Source organism: Zonotrichia leucophrys, chromosome 5, assembly GCF_028769735.1.
Source record: "Zonotrichia leucophrys gambelii isolate GWCS_2022_RI chromosome 5, RI_Zleu_2.0, whole genome shotgun sequence".
NCBI lineage: Eukaryota > Metazoa > Chordata > Aves > Passeriformes > Passerellidae > Zonotrichia > Zonotrichia leucophrys.
In genome coordinates, this window is record NC_088175.1 from 6391517 (window position 1) to 6415321 (window position 23805).

The following is a 23805-nucleotide window of genomic DNA, read 5'->3' on the forward strand; positions in this document are numbered from 1 at the left end:
TTGTTTAATGAAAATGTTGTTATGATAACTATAAACAACATATTTTTTATATGACTAATGTTTTCATGAAGTTGGTTTCATTTTCACAGGTCACTGCTTCCTTTTCCAGCCTCATAAACAGTTTTCTCAATCATTTTGGGCACTGAGTTGAGACCTCAGCACTTGGATTTGTGTCATATGATTTGATCTTCTTTTCAGTATTCTCCTATTCGTCCCTGTCCATGTGCTGTTTTTTCTGACACTTTTTTTTCCTTCATGTGTCATTTTATGACAGTGTTTCTCCATGATGTGCTTGCTAAAAGAAGTGAGATATCTGGAAAAAAATTAGACTTGTTTGTGAAAAAAAACCAAAAAACTGACCAATAGGCTACCTAGAAAGTAAGTAGTTTTACTTTTTCTAATTTCTTATGTGTGTGTATGTTCTTATCTTAAAATCTACATTCATGACTTTATCTACAACATAAGGCATATTTTGTAAATGAGCTTAAGCACTCTATCAAGTTGTAATTATTCATGAATAGTCTCTCTTTATTGCTAATGATATGCATCACACTAGCAGAGTTTGATATACTGGTTATACAAATAAAGTTCATCCGAGGTAACACAGTTTATTCCTTTCTCAGGCATCCAGCTTGGATCTCAGCTGCAAAGTAAGTACCTCTCCACATCTCATTACCAAAATAGCAACCTTCTTAATCCTTTGCTGTGAAGAACAAAGGTTCGATTCAGTCTCTGGAGCAGAAATAGGATCTTATTAATGCACTGGCAACTACAGTGTTGTTATTTTTGCTAGAAAAGAGAGAAACAGGAATTTGCTGATATATGATAGATTAAGGGCTGTTATTGTTTTGAGATTAATTGGATTGTTAGCTGGGCCTTTCTGATGTCAGCTGAAAATCTACAAAATACCTTGCAAGTTATTATTCGGGATGAGATCAGGAGCTACTTCCTGGAAATTCACTTCTATTCTTTGTATTTGTTCTGAAGGAATCACTAAGGCTATCAGTTAAAGGGTGTATTGTTTACCGTGCAGGGAGAAAATTTCTTGTGTTGATCTTGCCCAGAGTGCTGGCCCTGCTGGACTCAACCCTCTTGCCATCCAGTGGATTAAAGCTGAGACCCAAGCCACCAGCAAGGTACCTCATGCTCAGCCTTTGGGGACGTCTGTGCATTGGCCCAGTGTCAAGGCTTAAATGTGTTACAGCTGACGTATGAATTCACATTTTGGAGTTTTAGAGCTCCAATGATGTTTTATGGAGTCTTTTCTTTCTTTCAAAATATTTGCTGTCATGTAGTGTTGGGCTGCAGTGGGCTGTAGTATTTGGGATCCCTGTGGAGCAGACTGTCTCGGCAGCCCATCAGGATAAAAGTTGAAATTAGGATTGCAGAGAAGAGCCAGAGAAATTCCACTTGGTGAATTAAATGTTGTTGAGCTTGAGGACCTGGGAAAGGGTTAGTGATGTATCTGGGTGAACTCCCAAATTGGTATGAATGACAGGCATAGGAGGTATTGCTTAGAGCAAAAATAAATGCAGTGTAACTGATCTGTTGAGACCAGCAAACAGTTTCTGGAAATGACTGGTGCTTGATAATTTTTAGTGATAGGCAAATGGCATACTCCAAATTACGTGTGGTCCATTGTGTAATTCTGTGTGGGTGTGGACCTTTGCAGGTTATTGGCCTATGCCACCTGGCACAAAATGTGTTTGTTTAAGTCTTAGCATGTAGAACTTTGGGTGTTTGTCTTCATGTGTATGTGAAAGGTTCAGGGTTAAGTGAGGGAGAACTAACCAGAAACTGAGATCAGCAGAAGCATTCTCGATAACTGTTCCCAGGCCTGAGTAATGAAGACCAGTAAGATGGTATTTGCAGTGAACCTCAGCTCTCTGCTTCTATTCCTCATGGTTAGGACAAACCCTGTGTTTGGCCTCCAGGAGATATGAAAAGATATGTCTATTGATGGAGTATGTAGTCTGAGACTTGTGGCTTGAGTGTGTGAACTTTTATTTGTGAGTTGGAAGAGATTTCTGAGCATAGACTAAGGCAATTAAGCAGCATTAATTGCTAATTTATCCTGATTGTCCATGTCACCAGAAGGCTTTAAGTATCAAGTTCTGATAGAACAAGAATGTTTGATGTACCAATAGGATATTTGGGCCCAAGCCTGTTCTCTGTTATACCACTGAAAATTTGGGATACTTGTATTGACTGCTGAGTGACAGAGCAAAGCAGGACTGGACCTGAGAGATGAGGCTGTGACTTGCCTGTGTGTGCCTTGGGCAGTGAAACAGCTGACTGAAGAAACAGCTCATGTACTGCTTGCATTTCCCCTTGATGGTTTCCAGCTGTCCTCTTATCCCTGGCATGCAAAACATTAATTAGTTTCAGCTTATGAAAATAAGTGAGAGGCAGTGTGTGCTACCCACCTTATAGTGCTGCACATAAACAAGGCACTGCAAACAGCGAACAGTGATCACAAATGCTAAGTGACGTTGTTATTAATCCAGGGGCTGAGTTAAAAGAAAGTTCCTTTGTTGCTGAACATAATCTAGATGGTTTCTCAGCCTGTGCAATAGAGGAAGACATGCTTACATGCAGGAGATTGGTGTGTATTGCACCTGGACCATACCTCAGAGTGTCACAGACCTCATGCTTTCATCTCCACACGTCTTTTAGTATTAACTGAGGCAAGAAAAAAGCAGAGAGCTAAATAGGACAGTAGAAGAAGAAGGCGGTATTATTTTTTTTCAACCCGTAAACTCATATTTGTAGGATATTAAGTTTGGGAGGTTTTGTCATTATAGCTCTTGCATGTTTTCAGATTAGGTTTCCTAGACTGCTTTGTCAGAGAATATGAAGAACTTGTAGGTATAAAAAGTATTCAAAGAATTCACACACCTTAATTTTCAAACCTGTTAGTTTATTGTCACGAGACTGCCTAAATATATTTTTATGCTGCTGCAGTAAGATCTGCCACTACCTTGCTACCCAGGCTGAAAGGAAAGTATTAGCAGGAAGTAACTGAAATCAAGAGATGCAGGAGAAAATGCATTAAGCAAAGCATTAATGCATTTTTAAGTATGAAAATCCCAGTGTCTTAACACCATTGCTAGTCCAAAAGAAAGATTTTGCTGAATTAGCTGGACTGCTACAGACTCTCTTTAAAGCAAATTGAAAAGGACAAACTCAAATTTAAGTGAATACTAGAGACAGTGGACAAGGTTATGCAAAAGTTGGAATATGTATGGATGCTGCAGTCATGATGGAAGAATTTCTGCAAAAAGGAAAAGAAGGTGTTGACAGGCTGGTGTTGCCCAACTAGAAGTGTTGTATAAGCCTGGAGAAATTATCCCTATGATTTAAAAATATAAATAATAAATGAACTACAGATACTTGTATGGAGAAGAATGAGTCTGGACAAATCTACTAAAAAAACAATGATTAATAAGATTACTTGAAAAATGAATCATACTGGGGTCATCAAAAACTAAAATTAGATGAATTGTGGTTGAAAGGTTAAATAGGTTTTCTTGTTTTGGTCATAGAATGTAACTGTGATGAATTTCTGTTATGATGGTGGAGGAGAAAACTGAGAAGAAAGCAGGAAATGTTTGGAAGGGTAGGGAGAAATGGCTTGTATGAATTCTCTGTCTTACATTTAACTCCTGATGCTGAGATCAGAAGTGCTGCAGATCTCCAAGCACGTAGTTTCCACTTGATTTATTGCATTAACCTAGATATGCAGTGGATAGAGGTGGCAGACAAACTTACTGTTATGTGTTTTGCCATAAAAATGGTGAGGCAAAAGTAGCCTGAGATCTAGAAAGGGCTGGAACAGATATGATGGAGCTGCACAATAGGCCGGGACTGTAGCCGAAAGTGGACAACATTCAGAAGCAATCCAGTTATTTTCTTCAATTTATGCATTTTACTATAGAAAGATAAAGCACTACGATATATGTGCAATGTAGAAAGTTTAATTCTATTGAAGCATCTGATGTTTATCTCATTTCAAAGATGGATGCTGTTGTAGGAAATCTCATGTGTTACTTAATTGCCATAATCTTAACCAGAGGGTTTTCAGACTGCAGTGCTGAATTTAAATATGTCTATCTTGTCCATTTGGTAATACTTTGTGAGGTGCTGGTATTCCTTAGGAACCTGTCACCCTACAGAATATGGGAAATTAAACTAATGAAACGAGTTTGGTAGAGCTGATTTTATGTTTTCTTGAGGAGGCGAATCCTGAAGGAACACATGCTTTTGAGCAGGAGATTGCTCTGTCCTCTTAGGGAAGCAAGACTTACTGTGAAGTAGGAAAAGTGTCAACCAAGAAGAGTTTTAATACTCAAAAAAAGAATAATCATATCAATTCAAGAGCAAAGGAAACTACCATGCTCTGGCAGGCTTTCCAAATTAGTGAGAAAAGCCAGCCTTTACTGAACTGTGAGAATATTGCTCAAGATCATCCAGCATTTCTACTCCTAACTTCTTGAATCACTGAAGGTATGTCTGTTCAGGGTTTGGCAGGCACATATGGACTCACTCTGTCCATGCTCCAAGCTGAGTGGATGAAAGCTGCCTGGGAATGGGAATCTGTGTAGCCATCATCAGTATGTGGCTGAGCCTGAGCTGGTAAGTTCTGCTGGGAAGCAGAGTATATTAGTTTGGGATCAGAACTAGAGGGTTGCAGTTACCAGACTTTAGGATCAGAGGTAGCTTCTACCAGGGTATCTTGGAGCATTTGCAGATGGAATTGCATCTTTTTGCAAATCTGCCATGGAATTTTATCCTTAATATGTTAAAAGGGTTAGCCAGATGTGATCTGGAAATATGGAGCCCTAAAGACAGGGCATTCTTTTAAAAGAAATTGTGAGTAAAAATCCAGTGCCAAATTCCAACTTCAGGAATTTGCTTTCAGATGCTTTCTCTTGGGTCTAAGGATTGATGTATGATAGTGTTAGAGGGAAAGACTTAAAACTGTATATTTGAATCTAAACTCAACTGGTCCATGGAAAGGACTGTGCACAAATGAGGACCTTCATCTGCCTGAATTAAATGTCCCTCCCTATACAGTCCATTTTACAAAACACTTGTTCCCTTGTTTACAATGAATGGAAAGTGCTAATGGCAGCTGATTTATCTGATGTCTCAGGCTCCTGAGTCACTTACGTACTTTTGAAGATGTTCTCTTTCAAATTAATTTCTGTAATTTATTTCCATGCCTCTGACTTTCAGAAAAAAAGCCCTGTTCCTAAATAAATTCATGAGTGTTTAAAAATTATTTTGTCCTTAGCCTCAGGAGTCCATTAGTTGCTGTGTTCTGGAAGCAAATGAAAACAATGCATTCTGTAGGATATAAAACTATTCCTGACTGTGCCAGTGGATCACTGCGATCATTAGGTTAATACCAACTATTATCATCCAGGATGCTCATCTGGTTTAACTGAGCTTTGTTAAAGAAATGGAAATGATTAAAGTCATCCTGTCTGTCCCTCTAAAGTTCTGCCTGTGAATGAGTCACTGTTTTACAAATGGGTGTTGCCAGACACTGATATTGAATGCGGCTCCAGCCATCAGAGCTCTGGGTCCAGCACCGCATTCTTGGAGTCCAGACTGGAACACTGAAATTCCCATTGAAATCTGTGGGAATTCTGCATGGCCAAAGCCCAGCTACCTTTATGGCTGGCTGAGGCAGCTTAAGAGAGCTGTAGCTCTATGCATGTAGTAGCCTGGGGACTCAATATGAATTTCATGCATCTCATCACTTAGTCACTCGAAACCCAAGCCGGAATTGAGGATACCACATTCCACTTAGGCTTTGTTTGCTTGAGGTCAGCTGAGTGCCCACTGCTGCCTCTGGACGTGACACCTTCCACCCCACTGGCAGAGCTGCAGCTGTGGTTTCTGTGCTCCCTGGGCACAAGAAGTATGTGCACACAGCAAACCCCAGTGTGTCAGCTGCCCTGCCCTGCCTGCTGCAGTGGTCCTGGCTGGCTGCACCAAGGGTGGAACATGCTTCAGCCTTTTCACAGGCATGGAGCTGTTTGCATGTCCTGAAAGTAAAGAGCTCCCAAAGATCTTCTTGTGGAGTTGCTCACAGTCAGCTGTGTCTTACAGGCAAGGTTGACCCAATAGTTAATTTTGCTTGTTTGCCTCACATATGAGACAGGGATTGAATAGTCCTGGCGTTGGGGAATTTCACATCTGGATTCAAACTCTTTATGGCTACTGTTCCCTAATCTGTGCCATGGGCCGTTCCCAAGTCATAGTTCTGTACTTTTCCAAGCTTTGTGTTTCATATCGTCCCCTCGGGGTCATTTGTAGAAGTGGGAGGGCCAGATTGGTAGTTGCAAGAAAGAGAAGTCTCATCACTGACGTCAATGCAGCTCTTCCACTTTAGCAAGGGATCAGGCCCATCTACCAGTGTCACGGTCTGCTGGGGAGGAGGGGAGGCAGCCTCAGAAGTGTTGGGTTTGCAGTTCGCCAAGTGACAAACAGAGAATCTGAGTGCGGTAGCCAGGCATGTTACAAAACACACTGTTGGAGAGACAGCTCTCTCTGGAGGCTTCAGCCTTGATTTACTTACTCCTGGTTGTTGTCCTGATATTCCATGGCTTTCAGACAACTTAAAAAAAACTCAGTATATGGCCTTCTGTGAGGATAATTGGCTGAGACCCCTTGTGGGATTTCTGGGTGGTTTCATGTGGTATAGGAGGCAGTTGTTGGCATAGCTGCTTTTGTGCAGCTGGGTAAGGCTGTAGTGGAAAATCCAAGGCTGGTTGCTCTGTGTTACCAAATGTATGACTACACATAGGTTTAAAGTAATTTAAAGCTTCCAAATATTTTACAAATCTTCAGATATTTTACATAGTTTTGAAAGCATGAATTTAAGGGAATGATGCTGAATTGAAAGGGAGTCTGAAAACTGAGTAAGGCGGAAAAGAGCTAGGGTTTTTTCAGGTGCAAAGGGGAGTAGAGGAGGGGGGAAAGGCTACAGAGCCTTTCAGAAATCCACTAGTGCTTTTCCCAGAACTCTGCCTGTTTTGTGCATTTCTTCTCCTGTGCTTTTGCTCATCTGAGCAGTCTTTGCAGAAATCAGCAACTGGAAACACATAACAAGTAATTCTCTTTGCCAGGTAAATGGGAACAATAGTTGAGTGGGAAAGAATGAATCACTGCCATTAACAAGAAGACTAGGGTTGCTCTCATCATCAACACAATGCAGTGTCTATTCTCAAATGTCAGGGCTAATAACTCACCATTTACAAATTAGACTTAACCCCCTCCCACACAAACCCACATTGCCCTTGCTAGCCTTCAAGCTTAGGTTATAGCTGCCTTTCTCTGGGGGCTACCAATAAAACCTTCAAAATACATATCCTCCAGACAGTCTGACTTCTTTCAAGATCAAATACTCCTCCCCTTTTCCCTTTGGATTTTGTTTTAATTACAGCTACATCACTGAAAATGTGGAAAACCCATCTAAGGCCCTAATTATCCTTAATGTAAGAGGGCCATTATTGTCTACAGATGAAATGAATAATACAACCAGTAAGAAAGATTCCAAAGTTTTGATTACCTTAATAAATTCCTAAAAGTGAAGGAACTCACAGATCTTTATCCAATGCAACCACAAATTATTAATGCAGGTGGGAGTATCAAAAGCTGGAGTGTTTCAGCTGGCATCTTACAACATCTGTTGAGATGGTGTTTTTCATCCAGTGTACTGATGGATTATAGCTACAGCCACCCAGAAAAGGTGCAACAAGGATGCCAGTTTCCTAGATAACCATCATGTAGGTGTAGAACATGAGATGCTGCTAATTTCAGGTGCTCATCAGGATATTAATAACCTCCATACTTGGAAAGTAATAGGCTTGTTTGAATTCCTGGTCCTGAAATATAGACAATATCTAGGATATGTTTTTCATTCTGAATGGCTTGTAAAGTGAAGTTAAAGCAGGTAACTGGAAAAAAGGACTCAGAAACAAATTTGGAACTTGTTAGTAGAGTAGACTTAACAAATTCTGATTGCCCAGTCCAACACCAGCAGTTTTTCATTTATGAATAAATAATTCTTTCTTTCTCTGCAGATTGAAAATTCTTCAAAGTGATTTACATGCAGTTCTTAGCACAGCTGTTTGCTGGGGGTGTGTGCTCTGTGTGGGGGATCTATCAGCAGTCTGGCTACCTCTGTGTGATCTTGGGTAAGGCCTGGATAAAAATCAAAGGCCAGATTGTTCTGTTTTTCAAAATGTGTTGCCTGGGGCCTGCTAATTAATAGAATGTCTAGGAATGTCATACATCTATTGAAAAAAAGTGTCTCTTGAAAATTGCTATTGTTTTAATTGAATGTTGTCATTTTCACATAGTGACCAATATCTCAGCCTACCAGTCTTCTTGAAAGAGCAAACTGGAACATGGGAAAACTGGACACTCATAGGAAAATGCTGCCTGTTTTTAAGTTATTTTTTAGTGTAAGTTTCACAGAGTCATAAATGCTCTCACATGTTGACTGGGGGCCTTATCCTGAAATCCAGACTTGTGTTTCATTCTTATGAATTATTCCAACATAAGCCAGTGCTGGAGGCTGACTGTAAACAGGGGTTAGAGAATTGAGCTGACTTTGACCTAGCAATGGAGCATAACTCTGGAAACATTTGCCGGAGATACGGCACTTTGTGTCACGGACAGGCCAGCTGAAACTCTGAGGTTGTGCATGGCAGTAGGCATGCAGGGATGTCTACCAGTAAGTGCTTGCAGGATTGGGTGGTAGGTGGTCCTAATTTATTTGCTGTTTTAACAAAAATCTGGGATTTGTTATGGAGTGAGTTAGTTCCTCTGGGAAAGGTGGGTGTAACTTGTCAGGACATGAAGGATAACTAACCTCAGACATTTGGGAAGTTGTGTGTGTGTGTCTGTGTGTGTGTGTGTGTGTTTTGATGCATATGATTTTGTTATGTAAAATAGCGAGGCTCACCCCCTGCTCTGCCTGTGGGTTTCTGCACAGTTCTTTTGAAGGAGAAGGGTAGCTCATATGATGAGGTGAGAAAGAAGATGAATGGAAATAGAAACCAGGAGGAATCACTTCTTCAGCTGAATAGTTATAAGTGCTTCTAGAAATCAAAAATTTTTGTCCTGTTTCACTGGGCATATATGGGGAAAAATAGAAAATTATCTAAAGCTTACATCTTGATTTTTACAAATTTATTTGACCACAATTTATTTGTACGTGATGAGAGACATTTTTTATGATATCTGACTGTAAGCATTCCCTCAGTGCATCACATGCTGTCAAAGGAAGCTAAAATTCTTCTTTTTCTTCTCTGTGTAAGTCTTGGATTGGAAGCTGTTTTCATTTGATTTGTTTCTACCAGTGCATTAGAGCAAAGGTGTGTGCTTTGGACCATGGGTATAATTTTGAAGGCTTCTTATGTTGAAAACTCTCTCAGTTGGCAAATAGATCATTCAGTGCTATGTTTTCTGGGAACCCAGCAAAGATGATGGCATTTTGGAGGCGGAAAGAAGCAATAGGGAATGAGGGGGAGTATCTTTTTATCTGTCAAATGCAGTTGTGGTATCTCTGCAACACTGCGCTTTAAGTGCAGTGTGCTGGTCTTGGCTTTTATGAGAGTTCTGGAAGAGTTTTGTGCACTGCACAGTCTGATTGACAGAGAGGTTTTCTGTCCTCGCATGACCTTCTTTTAATTTAAAAAAAAATTCAATAAAAGTTCAGCCACACAGCAAGGGATGAATTTAAAGACTGCACACCATGTGACAGTGGTAAAACTTTCATAATAGCCGTCATATTTGTTGGTTTAAAAATCAACTTCATTGTCATAGTTAATAGTTTGCAGCTGCTGTAGAACAGAGGCAAATTGCTATGTATGTGTCAGCCTTAAATGCAAGTAAGATCCACTGACTAGGAGGACTCGGTTAGTTTTTCCTATCTATTGGTAGTATTGCTGATCATCATCTCTACGCGATGAGAGGATTTCATTGCCACATTTCAGCACTGCTGAGCTGATTATGTGATCTTGCAAGTAAAATAAGCTTGTTTTCAGTGTCCTGCCAAAATATATTCCACAACATCCCATTAAAAAGGCTTCCAGGGTCATGCATAAGTAGGTGAAACCCCCTGCAAATCTATGGGATATCATCGGCATTGATTTAACTAATGAAGTAAAGTTATATAAAAAGTGTTAAAGAATAAGAATTTAGCACCTAATGTGAAGCTCAGTAATAAAAGCCTTTTTGGAGGATCACAAGGTAAGTTCTCTGCCAACTTATAACACATGAATGTAGTTATAATTTCCACCAGGTTTGTATCAGGTAGGAATGGGAAGTAGATGAAACAATTCTGCTTCTGTCATGCTGGTGATGTGCAGAAGGTGTGTAAAGTCAAAATAGTCCAGTGGTCAAAGTGTAGCAAGCAGGCTGGGCAGGCACAGGAGTATGTGAAGTGTCTGTTGATTATCTTGGACTGAAGGCTATCCAAGAAAGCCTCCCTATGGCATTGGAAGTTGTGGCAACCATAGGAAATTATGTCTAAAGGGATCTGTTGTTCACTTAGCGTGGGCAAACATAATATTACTTTGATTTAGGGAGATCCTACTTTATTGTCCCCCTCCCCACACTGTCTGCTGTTAAAGTAGAACTGAATTTAAATTGTGGACCTAAGGGTCCAGAATGATGTGTGAGGGTATCGCTTTGAAGTGATCTCAGAAGGACTGTGGTTATTTAAAGAAGGGCATCCCTTGGTGTTTCAGGCATCTGTCTCTGTGGAGAAGTCACAGAGTTCAAAGGTGCAGGTCAGGCTGCCCAGAATGCTGTGTTCTCATGACTAAGGGTCAGCTTCTCCTTCAAGAAAGTAAATAGTAAGGGAGCAAGAAAGGCTTAATGACTGAGCTTACAAGAAGACAGTACTTTTAATGCTGAAGTCAAAGACTCGGAGTCTAAATGGTGGGAAAATTTCCCCAGGGAAGAGGCAGCCCACACAGTCCTGCACTGGATTACTGTTAGTGCTACTTCACTTATTTGGTTGAGATTTCTCATGTGTTTCCTGGACCAGAACCTGACCCTCAGGTCTCATTTACAGTTCAGAGAATTTCAGCTTGGCATTCCTGTGAACATTGTGTAATTGCAATAATTTCAACTCTTGTTATTCCTTCAAGCTTGGATAATTTGTCAATGTGCTAGTTTATTTTATTCACATAGAGACCGTCACTAGCAGTGAAGTCTAAAGTAAATACATGGGATATCTAGTTAATCTGTGTGGTTTTTTTCTGCAGGCCTTCTCTCTTTATTGGTTTGTGGAGGTTGCTTTGTTTTACAAACAAATGGAAGTGTATACAAGATGGGTGGAACCTTCAAAGCACCCTGTTCAGTGTGTGAGGGCTCTAGGAGAGTGTCTCTGGAGTCTGAAAATGCCACACAATAGGTACCTCCCCCCATTTCTGAAGTATATTCCCCATCCTCTTGATGGAGTTTCCTAGCCCTGAGGAGTGAGGGACATCTGGGCTGAGCCCTGGTTATTTGTCAGCCAATTCACAATTAGACAAAATGTCTTTCTGTAGAAAGAGTAGAGAAGGAAGGAAGATCATAGAGCCATAGAAAGGGTCTCATCCAGCAGGGGATTGTGGGGCATACAAAACTTCTGTGGGAAAACTGTTGTGCGTTTCACCTCCCTCAGAGTAAAGATCTTTTTTCTAACATCTAATTTAAATCTCTCCCCTTTAAATGAAATGCCTTGTTCCCCCTTGTCACTATATGGCCATTGAAAACGTCATTCTCCCTCTTTTTTAATTACCCCCCTTTAACTACTGAAAGACAGCAATGAGGTCTTTCCAGAGCCTTCCCTTTCCCAGGCTGAACAGCCCCAACTCTCTCAGCCTTTCTTTTCAGGAGAGCTGCTCCAACACTGATAATTTTCATGGCCCTCCTCTGGACTTGCTCCAACAGGTCCATGTCTTTCTTGTGCTGCAGATGCCAGAGCTGGATGCAGAACTCCAGGTGGCGTCTCGTGAAGGCAGAGTAGAGGAGCAGGACCACCTCTCTTGACCTGCTGGCCACACTGCTTTGGGTGCAGCTGAAGATGCAGTTGGCCTTCTGGAGTGTGGGCATACCCAGGAGAGACTCCTGTTAGAAAAGGTGGGACACATGTCTGGAAGATCACAGCTATAGATGTGTTGGAACTACTCTTTTAGTATTAGACCTACATCTATTTTTCTACCTTTTGGGACAGAGGAACTTGCAAGTTTTTGACCAATAATTCTCTGTCTCCAACATCCCTGAGTGTTTCCTGAAGATTGTGGACAAACAGCCATATTTTTCCTTGGTGGCAGTCATTCGTTTTTGAAGGAGGCGTCTTCATTTAGGCCTACAAGGACAGTTGCCCTCTGTGATTAGAGAAAAAGGGTGGACTTTATTTAATTAAATGTAAATACATCTGAAATGCAAACATATGCTATTATAGTAGTCCTTGAGCATTCTGTTATGATCTGTAGATGTTAAGCCAATGTAAGCAAGGGACTGTAGGTGCTGGCTCTACTTACCCTCGAGCAGACATGTAAAATAGCAAATGGACTCTGTCCATAGCAGTGTCTCTCTGTATTAATTAGAGGGGGAGTGAGGCAAGAAGAACAGAAGAGATTTTTTGTATTCTGCTTACAGTGGTGGAAAAGTTTGTAGAGATGGTGATCTGTATTTTATCTTCCTGCTCATGTTGCCTTCCTTCTCACCTCTTAACATCGACATAACTTTTCAGGGTAGGCATGAAGTAAGTCTGTGAACATAAATTTTGATTTTTGTCATTGTAGCTTTGCCTGGAACAGCACATAATCTCTTGGCATTTTGGATCTGCAGGAGAAAACCAGAATGTTTCCACCATCAAAGGTCTCTTGGAGTTGTTGAAAGAAGGCTGGAACAGTCCTGGTTTTTGGACTTTCTTTTCTTAAGGTATTTTTACTCCTATCTGATTTCCAAAGAGGAGTCTGATTTTCATTTGACATTGCCCCACCCCTGTGGCATTTTTGACATTGGCCAGAAATGAGAAACCTTGAGTTGGAAAGGTGTCATCAAAACAATGACTAGATATACTTGGAAGAAACGTTTATTATTTGGCCTGCTGCTGCTGAGAGCTGCTAATTACCAAGCAATTATGACACAGACATAATATTTCACTGTCTAAAACTGCCTCTTGGGTTTAATAGCTGTCAGAAAACAAAAAGCAGAAAATTTCTGAGGAGTCCAAAAAGGGCCAAGAGATGTATAAATATTTCCTCAGGGCATCCTTTTCTACCTTGGACTTCAAGGCCAGGAGTTTGGCTATCACTGCCTCCTTAGAAAGCATTCTTGGCTCCAATATCCTGATCCATCTTTTTTCTCCTGGCTTTTCAAATAATCAAATAATAAAAGTAGGGAAGTACATTTTGCATCTGTAACTTCTGTGATCTTTGGATGCTTTAGGAGTCAAAACTCCACATGGATTTGCCACAGCTGAGGGCTGTGTGTTTGACTCAGAAATCCTTTTGCACACAAATTAGAGGGCAACCAGTGCAAAACAATGTGGTTATAATGCATTAGCTAAGCAGGAAGCATGGAGATCTGTCTCTGCTGTGTCAGGAAACAATTTGTCTGTGGAAATGGCATGGCACAGTGCTTGGGAAGACAATGCTGTGAGCAATGTTCAGTAGGCTGGCGGCCTGAGAAGGTCCTACAGGGGCACTGTCAGTGCATCAATAGGCCTGATTTATCACTGTATTATATTAATTCTACTCCAGGGTGACTCCATTCAAGTGACTGAATTTATCATAGGGTAAAGCTGGGGGGAAATAGTGCCTCATTCCTCTTGCTTTTTGCATGATTTTCTTCCACAGAGCCACATCAATACTTTCAGTTCTGTCCTCTTCATGCCCAGCTGTGACAAGGTGGGAGCTGGAAGCTTCTTATTATTGCATAGAGGAGCTGGGATATATTCCTGGTACTGGCAGAAATTTCTGAACCCCAGATTTGCCAACTAATCCTTAAAAATGCTTTCTGGTGAAGACAGACACATGAATCTTACAGTGTGGTTCTCGAGAAGGCACTTTGAAAATGGGATTTACTGTTGAGGTGGAACACCAGAGGCTGTCACACCACTAAACTGAGAGTAAACAGAGAAGAAAGTCTACATGAGAATGCCATGAAAGTGGATATAAATGAGGGAGGGAGTAAATTCTTGCATCCAAACAGAGTTTAGCATTTGCCTGTAACATGCAGGTGCTTTGCCAGCATGAAAAGCAGAAATGAGAAGTGAAAATCTACATCTCCATGTTCATCTTTCAGCAGGCTTCCAAGCATGCACATTTCGTTCAAAAACACTACCAAGCTGTTTATGATACATCTGTGCCAACTGCAATGTTTTATGTAGTCATTGAAGCCAAATCACTGTGACCTGATGTGACTCAGTCTTCTAAAAGGGTGCATCTTGAGAATTCTCATTTTCTTCAGTTCAAAGTGAAACACTAGGAAAAGTGTTGGAATGGATCTGAAAACAGTGCGGCATTCTTATGCAGAGGCAAGACTGCCACTCAGGCAAACACCAGAAGAAAATCTGTCTTGGGTGTGTTTTTCAAAATGAGTCTGAAATGTTCATTGGAAAAGTGTCAGGAATATGAGACTTAAATGAACTCATTTACATGCTCTGATTTTGCCTATATCTGTGGTATTGGGAAATGCAATAATAAATTCTAAGTGCTCTGTTCCTGAAATTTTAGTTTACTTTTTTTTTTTCTCTGCATGGAAACTTTTTTAGGAGTATATGTGAAGTCTCAATTTTTTTTTTCCCCTCTGGTTTTATTTTTTTCCTCCATATTTCTCTTTGTTCTTCTCCATATTTCTCTTAATATAAGTTTTATACCTCTATGTGACTTTTGAACCTGTTAAGGATATGGAGAAAAATTTAGTGAAAACTTTTATCTTCTCTTGGTCTGTTTTTTAAATTTTTTTTGGTCTTTTCTTTTGCTGCTGTTTTTCTTGGGTTATAGAAAAACTCTTTATATATTTAGCTGTTTAGATATGTCCTCATGCATAGATCATGGTTTATTATGCGTTTTATTCTTGTTTCCTGAAATATGCTGAACAAATCAACAGTAGAATTTTCCAAAGTTCTTCAAATTGAGGTCAGATGCTTTCAGGATCATAAATCCTCTGGGTCAGCATAAGATATTTTGATACTTGGAATTTGTCACCATCTTTCTCTTCAGTAGCACTGCCTGGTTTTAGCTTCATCTGAGATTGAATTGAACAGTTAAGCATTGTCAGAATTTATAACTGACAGTTGGATTTATGTGTGATAATACTTACCAGTGATGCTGGGCTGTTATATTTTTTAGAGGTTTCCCCTACAGCAGACAACAGACACAGATAAAAAAGGCTTGTGTTGTTTTCCCATGCAAGCCATGAAAGTTGTTAATTAAAAAAAAAAAAATATAGTGCTTGATGAGAGGCTTCCTTCTAATGAAATTAAATTCAGTATCATAATGGATGAAATAAGGAGGAGGAGATTACCCCAAATGACCTTTGTGTCTGAATCCTTATTTGAAAGGAAAAAAGACTTTTTTGAATGTACTTCCAGATAGTATCTACATTTCTTAGAAACTTGCAGGGCTTTTTGTGGGAAACCCCCAAACTATTTCTATGTGGCTTTGGCCAAAATTATTTGGTTTTCTCTTACCAAATTTCAAAAAGGTTGAATAGTTGGCTTTTCTGAAGGAAAGGCAATACTTTCCATATAGAAAGGTCCCAATTTTTTTAGCATTGCTTTTTTATTTTTTTAATTCCACATTTCTGACAAGCAAAAGAGCACAAACGTGCCAGGAAGTACAGTTCTTATGTCATGAAATTTCAAAGGGAAAACAAGATTTACAGTCTCTGGGTTTTTGCCTACTGCAGCACTGGTCAGTGCCAATACATCAGGCTCACAATTTGACATAAATACAAACACAGATTAGTGTTTCTTCCACTGCAACATTGCAAATACTATTATGGCTAATTGCCATTGACACCAGTCAGTGAGGAACAGAGGCTGCAGTTGCCTAAACAATCTGTACTATTACTTAGAGGGATCAGCTGCCCTTCTCATACCCCTCTGCTGCAGTGATTGCTGCAGTGTTCATGTTTGTGAAAAGTGTGTCAGATAAGGAAACTTTGCCAACTGAAAACTAATAATATGAAAAAAGGAAAGTTAATGTGGACAGAAGGGAGTGGCATAAACTGAGCTAATGTAATTTGGTTGAAGTCTGAATTGAGATTGCTTTGAAATTGCAGTGCAGTCACGTTGCATGCTTGAGATTAGGCAGTGTTGGTGCCTCAGGGAATTACAGGTGTTCAGTTTTATGGGGCAGCTCTGTTTATAACCAGGCTTGGATGCTATACCTGCTGGGTGATGTGTTTTATGGGCTGTTTCAGCAGGTCAGCAGGAAGGGACAGCCCTGGTCATGAATCTTTCTCCATGTGAGTGAAGGAGTCTGTGCTGGTCTGTGTTCCCTTTCCTAGACACTAGGAAGGGGTTCTCAGGTGATGGGGTTTTTTCCTATCCTTGTCTCTGTAGACTATGAGGATACATTTACAGAGTCTGAAGCTGCTTTTCAGAATGTGGGAGTACAGTATTGTTGCTGTTCTGTCTATTTCTTATTTTAAACCAAGGGATTGTGCCTCCTGACTTCCCTAAATCAGGCTTGGAGCCTTCAGTTATGATTGAAATGAAGATGAAGGCTTAAGTGCAGGGATTAGATAGTTAAGATGAGGGTTTAGAAAATACCCATTTTTGCCATGAGATAATTTTGTGATATTTCTGTGAAGAAGGCTCTTCAACAAAAAGTGGATGGAATTCGGCCATAAGGAATTCCAGCAGTGAGAATTTGAGATGTTTGGGAAATCAGGAGCAAACTGAAACTGAGGTCTTAGAAATGGTGGTATTTTTTTTTCTGGTGCCAAAAAGCAAGCCAAGTTATTTTGTCCTGAACAATCTGTAGATTTAATCTCTCTTGAAGTGCCCAAGGGGTTCTCTGACAGAGTTTTGGAATCTGTGGTTCTCCTTGGTGCTGTGTTTTACAGTTTCATAACAAAACACTGAAGCTAATTTCTGTAATGGATAAAGTGGAGTTCAGTATATATTTGATCTCTTTCAATAACTAGAAACCTTAACCATTTTGTAAACAAAGACTCAGCCCAGTGTGAATATGCCTAAAAAAAGAGAAATTTTATTGGATTGTGGAAGTAGTGTATCTTGTATCTTCTTCACTTATTAAAACATAAGGCCTTAATTTCAGAGTTAGGAATAAGAAAGATGACAAAGATTAGCACTAGATTGGAAACTATGAAGCCTGTGCCTAACTCCAGTGAAAACAGTTATGGCTGAGTCATTTTGATGGAAGCATGTACAGCCAATAAATTCAATGAATAGATGTATGTAAACCTGTGGAGGCAATGATTACATGAGGAAACTTAAGAACAATATTTTAAGATGTATAAAGTTTTTTCATTTGCCATGACAATGTCTACTATTGTATAGATTTCCTTTCTCTTTCCCACACTCTAGGAAAAGTTGAGGCCAGAAACAGCTTGAAGACTGAACATGGTGTTACTTTAAAATCCAGCCATTCTTGTGCACATCTGCCAGTAGTGGACGTTGACCTTTTCTTTCCTGCTGTGGGGAGACGTCATTCAGCTCAGGAAATATCAGAGAAGTGACACAGCTCTGGCTTAGCACAACAGCGACCCTAAAAAACGTGGCCTTGAAAATCTTATTGTGCTGGCAAGCCAGGATCTCTGAGCATTCCCACTGCATACAGTCCTTGGTGTGGTTGGCAAAGGTAGTGACAGTTTAATCTTTGCCCTTCTCCTTTAGCTGTAGATGTGACTAACAGTGGGAAAAGCTAATGAGCAGATGAACAGCAGATACTTTGAACTTTCAATATTTATGAGATATTTAGGTAAAGTGAAGTAGGGCAAAATTTTGTATAGAGAGGCAATGCCTTTTACTAGGCAAAATGATAGAACTGGAAAGAAACAGCAACTCTCACTTGATGAAAGGTTGTCACTTTTCCCAACTTTTACATCAGTTGTTCCAGTGATGTCTGCAGCCAGGTAAAATCACTGGTGTTTTGTTATCATTATTTATTTATTAAGTTCAAAGACAGAAGACAAAATAATGTAACCATCTGCTTTGTGTGGATGTTGCAGTGAGAAGCGATCATGAGGAATATACTCATCTGTAAACTGATACTGTGTTTTAATTTGTGTATCTATCATAAAAAGTATTTAGACAGAACATCAAAAATTTGGGACATATTAGGAATATGTGTCCTCAAATGTATATTCAGGTGAGGATGAAGCATATTAACAGTGTGATGTTTGTGTCAGGTTACCCTTATTTTGCAAACTACCTGAAGTTATGTGTCTCACCCCATCACTACCATGTGCCATCATAGAAATCCATTTTCTCTGAAGTGTTAAGTTCACTGCTATTCAGGAAAATGTTTCTTTGAATTCCCTTTTTTCTGCTTTTAATAAATCTTGGTTTTGGCTACGATCACTCTTGCCTAGGTAATTTTACAGAAATGCCTGTACAATGCTGAGAAGCTAATCAGCTTTATGAAGAAGACCTTCAGACTTTCCAGAACTTGAAAGTCCCTCTCAGTGCCAATCATTAGACAGGAAGAGGTTATTCTGTTATATTTTAGTAAATTTTGTCTGCCATCAGGCTCCAGTGAACAAACAAAAAACCATACAGAATCTTGAAGATTAAAAGAAGGCTAAAAATTGGTGTTGGTGGGTGGCCATGTAATATTTAAAAAAAGATGAAAACAGTTTAATTTATGCTTGGCTCTTGCATTACATGAGGAATGCCATCCCTTAGCCATTGTGTCATTTGGAGCATTAGTCACAAAAGGAGCTATGTTATTTGCTGATGATATCTGCATATGGGAAATCCTCGGAGTATATGTTACGATACATCCATGGCTGGCTGGATTCTTGTGAGCTGTCTGGGACAACCAGAGTGTGTTATATGGGCAGTTCTCTATCTGCACTAAGGTAATTTTGGCCTGTGGAAAAAGCTGTCAGACATGCTGGACTCCTGTGTTGCAGGTGGTGTTTCAAATACTGCAGTACCTGGATGGCAAAGTCCTTAGAAGTGATTCAGTGGGTTAAACCCAGAAATCTGTGTTTGCCAAGTATTGTCACAGATAAATTCTTTCAGCAGTTCTTCTAAGACAGCTTATTAAAACATAAGGCCTTAACTTGAGAGTTAGGAATAAGAAAGATGACAAAGAATAGCACTGAATTGGAAACTATGAAGCCTGTGCTTGACTCCAGTGAAAATAGTTATGGCTGATTAATTTTGATGAGAGCATGTACAGTGTTAAGACAGTGGCTAAGACAGAAATGAATGGCTTCAGAAAATGAATTTAAAAGAATTCTTACTCCTATTAGAAAAAACCCCATTATATCTGATTTCCTATCTGTAAAACATTCTTGGAATAAACACAGCTGTTTAATATCACGAGGTAGGAAACCAATGTCTTCTTCATGTTTTCTGTTCTCCTTGCATAGTAGCTCATAGGCATTTTCCACTAAGCCAGATTGCATAGTGTGCTTGAAGATGAAGTTTAAAGTATCTGTTCCAATGGCTACTTTCAGCCTTTTTGACAGACACTTGTACAGGATAAAATGCACAGCATAATTTCTGGCTGATCTTTCAGCAGTAAAAACCTAACATCAAATTCATAAGTCTATTAACACTTTAATTACTTTGTGACCTCATCCTACTAGGACCAGGTTGTGTTCAGGCAGGGGACATGATGCATTCATTGTAGGACACATTGGCAACCTGATATCCACATGTAATTGGATGTGCGATATATGTGAGCTAGAATCGTGTATGTGAATGCCACATTTAGGGAGAAGCACATTTCCTAAAACATGAGAAAATGAGAAGCTAACCTCAATTATTTTCTTCTATATATGTACATGGACGTAGTCACATACTGAACTGGACTTAAATAAACAAATAAGACTTAATTTGTACTTGGTAGAAAGTTCCAGCCTCTTTTCAGTGAAAACTTTGCCATTAGGTCTTAATGCATAATTAATTTTTCCCTTTACTTTCTGAACTAAAAAAAAATTAGAAAGTATTTCAGATTGACTCATAGTGAAAAAATTTGTTTATCTCACTGTAATGAAAAATCCAAATGTAATGCAGATAAAACATTGTTTCTGCTTACATTAAACATTTTCTACACCAAAATACTTTATTTCATATACTTGGGGGATTTTTAATTCTCCTTAGTTTTAAGTACATTTTAAAATAAAACAATTGTTTTGAAAAGTCAAACCATTAAAAACAAACAAATAAATATTTTCAAGGCTTTTATGTAGCTCTCTGCTATCATCCTAGCTACATTTTATAGCAAATAATCTACTAAGTGTTTTTTTTTTTAATGTTGATTTCTAAATGATTCCTTTAGCTGTCCCGGTCATTTTCTGATGGCTGCTTGCCATGGTGTGATGTGTTTCGCAAAGTTTTCAAAGAATTGTGGTGAATACAGTTTGTGCACCTGAAAAATAAATATGGATAAATACATTTGAAGGCCCTTCCTTATCTGTGGTTGGTGCAGGCTGCAGATTAGGCTTGTCTTAATCTTAAACATCTTTAATTTCCACAGGGTAAGTGAACCTTCAGGCTTTGTTTTTTGTGCTTGGAAGAGAATCAGACTAACACTGCATTATCTAATTCTTCATCTCCTCTAAATTTCAGGTCTCCATTTAGTTGATTTTGGAAAGCATGAAGTGTTTGAGAGGATTAGAGACAGCAGAAGAAGAGGAATTCAGAGTATGTATTGAGTAAGGGATGTTGACTGTGGAGGGAGATTTTGGAGCTTGTTGTGTTTATGGACAACTACATTGCAGAGTTCATTTGAATGCTCTGGGGTTCATAAACTCGTGTGGCCTGGAAGGCAGGGCCCATTGGAAGGAGTCAGAATTTCAGTGCAAATGATTTACCCAGCTGCTAAGATAACACCTAAAGAGTTAGTGGTAAGATAATTTTTTTTAAAAGGTCTAATTTAAATTGACAAACACACTGGAAACTGCAGATGGGCTCAAGCTGAAAAGTAGAGTGTGTGAAGCCTTTCCAAGCTCAGGCAGGTTGGAATCCAAACCTTCTCCTACTGCTCTGGCTTTTGGTTGCTTTTAAATTCCTCTTGGGTTCTTTTTTATGTCTTTTGTAAACCTAAGATGTTGGGAACATCTGGTTGCAAGTGATTTACAATTGTTTGGGTGGATATGTAATGAGAATTCACTTTTTCTCAGGTGGAGCCCTGATTCCTGAGCTCAGTGTCCATTGATGCCTAAAAGTTTGCTGACTGGCTCCCAGCTCCAGGTAGGACTAGTTCAGTTCTACTAAATTTCCAGCATCCAAAGTACATGAATTTTCAAAAGCTTTGCTTCCATCATTTCACTGTGGGGCTGGTCTGCTCTCAGCCCCAGTGTGATGGCTTGCAGTGAAGAGGCCTCAACAGTTGCTCTGTGTATTGTTGGACAGAAATATTATTATTGTTAGATACATATAATGCCATTCAACTCTTCATGCTACAGAATTGACAATTATCTGAGTGCTGCTTTTCTTCTTGAACAGTATTGAAGCAGTAACTAAAATTTGGACCAGTAGCCAGGAAGTCTGCAATTGATGGAGTGACAAATACAAAAGCCTGTTTTGATTTCAGCGTTCCTCATTTGACAAATGTTTACCTAGACAGTGTGTATCAAAATGAATTGTCATTTTTTGCTACCCCAAGTATTTGATGTGTCAAAACTCCTGTGAAAATAGATAAACAAAATCTGAAATTTCCAGATGGACAGATGTACTGCAAGCAATCTACACATGATTCAAGTTTGAGAATGATTTGAATCACTTGTTGCAATGCAAGCTCATGTCTTAAAATATTAAGACTTTTATCATGGAAGACTTGCTGTAATAGTGAAAACAATCTTAGTTTCTATTCAAATAGGTTATGTGTTTTGATTTTGGTGGATCTGATTTTATGTAATTCTCCACATTTTCTTAGATGTCCTGCCAAAAGAAAGCAGTGGAAAATATTCCCCAATGAGCCCAACACAGGCAGATAGACCAAAACTGTCCTTGGCAGTGGAGGTCTGCTCTATTCCTGTTCTGGTGAAATTTTGAAGATTGCTGTTGAATATATTTCCTGTGACTTACTTTGTAGACTTATAACTTTCTGTGATGACTACATTGAGAAGCAGACTGAATGCCCAAAGCTTGATTTTTCGGAGAAAATTATATGTGCCCTCTACTAGTCTTTGATATTTTACATACTTCAAAGTGCAATCTGAAGTTAAGTTATATAGTTGTTCTGTATGTGGTTTGAGAGATGTGGTTTGCAGATATTTAAAATCTCATGTGTGGACCTTAAAAGTGTAGATACCTGAAAGAGAAAGTGCAATTAATTCCTGAATCTTTTTTTTTCCTCCCTCCTTCATTCATATCCAACTCTGTATGTCACTTGTGCCTACCAGGTAGAGATGCAGAAATGCACTTATAATGTGTAAGTTCCATATTAGCTCTTTCTGAGTGAGCCATACAAGCTCTGTAACTCTGCTCATTACCTGGAATGGGCAAGCTATTTTTTGTGTAGACTAGAGAGGAAGTTTATATCAAGATGACAATTTTAACTGAGATCCGAAAGGCAGAGGCTCAAGCACTGAGATTCTGATACTAGTAATGAAATTTCAACAGCTTGCATAATTTTGTGTATTACTGATGAAAAGTTCATACAAACAGCTTCTTGAATTTTAGAGAAAATCTTCCCTGTTTCTTTCTGAGCTCAATTCTGAAATTTCCTACAGTTATGTCAATTTTATATAGCTTTCTTTGCTGAATTTGGTCCTCAGATGTAGAGTATAAAGAAAGACTCATATTCCATGTGAAAGGGAAGAAAACTACATTGCACTGGAGCCTCAATCCATATCTCATCTCTTATCTTCATACAACAAGAGTTACTACCCCTACAGTAAAGGAAAGCTGAAATATCCCCATATCTGTCAAAATGAATAGCAGAAATTAAGAAGAAATTATTTTCGGACACCATACTCACAGACACTTATTTCCTGAAAATGCAATTTTGATGCTGAATTCATTGTTCTGTCTTGCATAGTTACAGAAATTGTTAGTGGTCATAAATGATTCATTCCTTTTAAAAGTCCACTGACTCAGTGACAGCTGGGAGCAGTTTGTTCCTCAGGTCCACCACAGATAACAAAAAAAATCTTCAGAATTTTTAAACTTTGTAACATTTGTGACAACAATATCTTAAAAAATTTTATTCACGCAGCATTTTGTGTGGTGTGGGACTTTGAGACAGAGGAGAAAAAAGTACATTGTGTAGTGTATTATTCCTTTTTAAACATAGCCTAAATTATATGTGTCTAAGTTAACAGCTATTTTCATCTATGCTTTCTAAATATGACCTTTTTGTTTTATTTAATATTCATGTTTTAAACAGAAGGTGGGAGGAAGAAGAAGGAAACAATGGACTGAAAAAATGTAATTTCCACTGTAAAAAGAGAGTGGTGTTTGATACTAGCTGGTGCTACACAGATTTAGCGCATATTTCCACATTTTCTTTAGTGTAGGTCTTATAAATCTTATTATATACAGTGCAAAAAACCCCCTAACATATTAAACAATGTCTTGCATTTATATAAATCACTACAGCTTTGTACTCTGTGTAGGGGAACTAA

At 39.1% G+C, this 23805-nt stretch overlaps 1 long non-coding RNA gene across 1 annotated transcript in view; it reads left to right on the forward strand.

Moving 5' to 3' along the window:
• Positions 1-275: 275 nt before the first annotated feature.
• LOC135448598 (uncharacterized) overlaps positions 276-23805 on the forward strand; it is a 75614-nt gene continuing 52084 nt past the window's right edge. The window contains exons 1-7 of the long non-coding RNA XR_010440515.1: positions 276-378; positions 624-650; positions 1034-1136; positions 11989-12153; positions 12822-12960; positions 20804-20878; positions 21358-21427. This is a non-coding gene — a long non-coding RNA (uncharacterized LOC135448598). The remainder of the gene's footprint in view (positions 379-623; positions 651-1033; positions 1137-11988; positions 12154-12821; positions 12961-20803; positions 20879-21357; positions 21428-23805) is intronic.